Source organism: Humulus lupulus, chromosome 3 (assembly GCF_963169125.1).
Source record: "Humulus lupulus chromosome 3, drHumLupu1.1, whole genome shotgun sequence".
Classification (NCBI taxonomy): Eukaryota; Viridiplantae; Streptophyta; class Magnoliopsida; order Rosales; family Cannabaceae; genus Humulus; species Humulus lupulus.
In genome coordinates, this window is record NC_084795.1 from 10,660,516 (window position 1) to 10,664,735 (window position 4,220).

Here is a 4,220-nt window from a genome sequence, read left to right on the forward strand (position 1 = left end):
CAACAGCTCGTTTTCGGTAGTTGCGTAATTCATTTGAGCATCATTCAAGGTATGACTTGCATAATAAATCGTTCTAAATACCTTGTCAACTCTTTGTCCCAACACCGCCCCTACTGCATAATCACTGACATCACACATCAATTCAAATGGTAAATCCCATTGAGGCGCAACAACTATAGGCGCCAAAATCAATTTCTCCTTAAGTATCTTAAAATCTTGTTGACACTTCTCATCAAAATAAAACGTAACCCCCTTCATTAACAAAGTGGACAGTGGCTTCGAAACTTTAGAAAAATCTTTGATAAACCTCCTATAAAATCCCGCATGACCTAAGAAACTCCGTACTCCTTTTACTGAAACTGGTGGTGGCAAATTCTCTATAGTTGAAAATTTTGCCCTATCCACTTCAATACCTTTCTTAGAAATCTTGTGCCCTAGTACAATTCCTTCATTTACCATAAAATGGCACTTTTCCCAATTAAGCACCAAATGCGACTCTTCACACCTTCTCAATACCATCTCCAAACACGTGTCAAAAGAGGACCCATATACCAAAAAATCATCCATAAAAATTTCAATGTCCTTTTCAACCATGTCAGAAAATATTGCCATCATACACCGTTGAAACGTGGCTGGTGCATTACATAACCCAAATGGCATCCTTCGAAAAGCAAAAGTCCCATAAGGGCAAGTAAATGTTGTCTTCTCTTGATCCTCTGGTGCAATTACGATCTGGTGGTCGCCTGAGTATCCGTCTAGAAAACAATAGTAGTTATGCCCCGCCAACCTATCCAACATTTGATCAATAAAAGGCAAAGGAAAATGATCTTTCCTCGTTGCCTTATTCAACTTCCGATAATCAATACATATCCTCCAACCCGTCACTGTTTTTGTTGGAATCAGCTCATTACTTTCATTCTTCACCACAGTCATGCCCCCCTTTTTAGGTACTACTTGCATTGGACTTACCCAAGCACTATCGGAAATAGGGTAAATCACTCCAGCATCCAACCACTTCAAAATCTCTTTCCTCGCCACCTCTTTCATTGTTGGATTAAGTCTTCGTTGAGCATCAATAGTCAATCTCACCTCATCTTCCATAAGAATTCTATGCATAACTGTCGATGGGCTAATTCCTCTTATATCAGCTAGAGTCCACCCTATAGCAGTTTTATGAGCTCATAACACCCTCAACAACTTCTCCTCCTCTACTTCTGAAGCAAATGATTAAACTCTAACTGGAAGAGTCTCTTTTTCCCCAAGATAAGCATACTGGAGATGGTCCGGTAAAACTTTTAATTCTAAAGTAGGTGGCTTCATAATTGATGGTAATGGTCTTTCTGGTCCTGCACCCAATTCTTCAAACTTCTTATGCTTCCACGGCTCAGCTAATTTTATCCACTTCAAGTAACTCATCGCTTCTTCATTTTCCTCACCATCTACATCATCAACTGTAAGACATAATTCAAGAGGGTCCTCACTTAATTTTTTTTCTCCCACTACTTCTTCTACCACATCAACTGAGAAACAACTATCACTTGCTTTAGGATAAGTCATAGCCTTAAACACATTAAATACTACTTCCTCCCCTTGAACTCTCAGGTTTAACTCTCTCTTTTGCACATCAATCAATGCTTGCCCAGTTGCTAAAAATGGTCTCCCCAAAATAATAGGAACATTCTCATCCTCCTCCATATCAAGAACTATAAAATCAGCTGGAAATATAAACTTATCCACCTTTACCAATACATCTTCTACAATACCACGTGGATGCTTCACTGATCTATCACCCAGCTGCAATGTTACTGTGGTTGGCCTAGCTTCCCCCAAACCAAGCCTACGAAATACTGACAAAGGCATTAAATTAATACTCGCCCCCAAATCACAAAGAGCATGCTTACATTCAACCTCCCCAATCGTGCATAGAATAGTAAAACTCCCCAGATCTCGTAACTTTTGAGGAAGCATTCTTTGCAAAATCGAACTACGTTCTTCTGTTAACGCTACTGTTTTGTAATCACCCATCTTTCTCTTATTAGAGAGAATCTCCTTCATAATCTTTACATAGCTGGGCATCTGTTCTAATGCTTCTGCGAATGGTATATTTATATGTAGCTTATTGAACACCTCTAAAAACTTTGCAAACTGTTTATCCAAATTATGCTTACGAAGTCTTTGTGGATATGGAATTCTAACATGATGCTCAATATTTACAGGTGGGGCCTCCTCTTCTTCCTTAAGGTCTTCAGTAACCTTTTTATCATCCAACTTCTTCTCTTCTTCTTCTGATTGACTCTTCTTTAGCCCTTCATATCTCGTTCCACTCCCCAAAGTAATAGCTTGGCACTGTTCTTTAGGATTAACTTCTGTAGTGCTAGACAAATTTCCTTGAGCTCTATTAGTCATTAAAGTAGCCAATTGCCCTATTTGAGTCTCCAAACTTCTTATGAATGCCCTAGTTTCAGTCATGAATTGGTTAAGTACATCAGGTTGGGTTTCAGATGGTTTCATTGGCATTTGGTGAGGTGGTCTATTTTGTGGTTGATAATAGCCAGGTGGAGGATTTTGGTGTTCATATTGCTGTGGATAAGGTGGCCTATTTTGGGTAGGTTGATATGGTGGCTGAGGTGGATGATAAGGTTGTATGGTGTTTTGATTGTTAGACCAGGAAAAATTTGGATGGTTCTTCCAAGCTGGGGTGTAGGTCATGGAATGGGGATTATTAGGCTGTCTTTGGTAATTTCCTATTGCTTGGACTTCTTCCATGGGTATGTTATTCATATCTATAGCAGGGCATTGGTTTGGTTGATGGTTTGTACCACACACTTCACAAAGGTTTTAAACTTGCATAGCTTGAGACGGGAGTGTAGTCTTTTGTAATTGCTTCGTCAAGGCTGCTACTTGAGCTGTAAGCATAAATATAGCATCCAATTCCATCATTCCAGCCACCTTCTTTGATTGTCCCCTTTCTGTTGGCCATTGATAATTATTCATCGCCATCTCCTCTAATAGTTCATATGCCTCATTAGCACTTTTACTCATAAAAGCACCTCCCGCTGCAGCATCTATAATTGTTCTATTCGTCCCATTATAAAAATTATGCACCAACATCCACTTTTCTATTCCATGGTGTGGACACTTCCTTAACAACTCCTTACAGCGCTCCCAAGAATCATACAGTGACTCTCCATCCAACTGATAAAAATTATTAATCTCACCCCTTAACTTTGCAGCCTTCGCTGGAGGAAAGAATTTGGCAAGGAAATTCTGAGCTAGCTCCTCCCACGTAGTGATAGAATTTGCCTGTAAAGATATTAGCCAACTCTTCGCCTTATCCCTCAGTGAAAAGGGGAATAACCTCAGTCTTATAGCATCATCGCTTACCCCATTCATCTTGAATGTTGCACATAACTCTAGAAAATTAGCTATGTGTAAATTGGGGTCCTCCGTTGGCATACCTCCAAACTGAACCGTTGACTGAACCATCTGAAGGATGGCTGGCTTAATCTCAAAATTGTTGGCAGCAATGGTTGGAGGTCTAATGCATGAATGCGCTTGTAACGCCCTGGCTACCCCAGAACAGTTACGGTGAACGGTGGACCGGAAATTTGACTCGTTACCTGAGTCCTTTGGTCAAAAATGTGCTCTAAGTGTAATTAACAGGTTAAGGTATAAAACCAATAAAAAGGAAATGGAGATTTTATACAAACTGCTCTGCAGAGCTAAACAAAACATTTACAAGTGGTTCTCAGTACAAAATGGTCATTACAGTTTTAAATTTACAATCCCGCCGACCTAAGCGGCAAAAGTAGGGTAAACCCCCCAGTTCCTCTGAGAACACCTTGACCGTGGTGGTCAAGCGGCCGCATATGTACACACCACCACATCAGCTCTCCACTCAAGGCTAGGTGAGCTTTTCTTTCCCTTTACCTGCACCACATAACACCCATGAGCCAAAGCCCAGCAAGAAAACATAACACTTCTCATAAACATTATCAAATGATTATCATTATAATCATACTGAACATAAAGCTTTCAACAAGCAAATGAACATCACATGATTTTAGCGGGAGAGTGGTTGCTAGGTAAGCCACTAGCCTTCAAGCTCTGTTTATTCATCGACCCTCAGGGTTGGTCAGGCATTAATGCTCCTTGAGTCATTCAATGCTAATGGTCGATTAGATCTAATCTCTGTTGGCTTGCGTGATTCACGTTAAGGC

At 40.3% G+C, this 4,220-nt stretch overlaps 1 non-coding gene across 1 annotated transcript; it reads left to right on the forward strand.

Moving 5' to 3' along the window:
• The first annotated feature begins 3,121 nt into the window (after nucleotides 1–3,121).
• On the forward strand, nucleotides 3,122–3,228 carry LOC133828369 (small nucleolar RNA R71). Its single transcript, XR_009890994.1, has one exon. It is a non-coding gene; the product is annotated as a small nucleolar RNA R71 (small nucleolar RNA).
• Nucleotides 3,229–4,220: the final 992 nt, after the last annotated feature.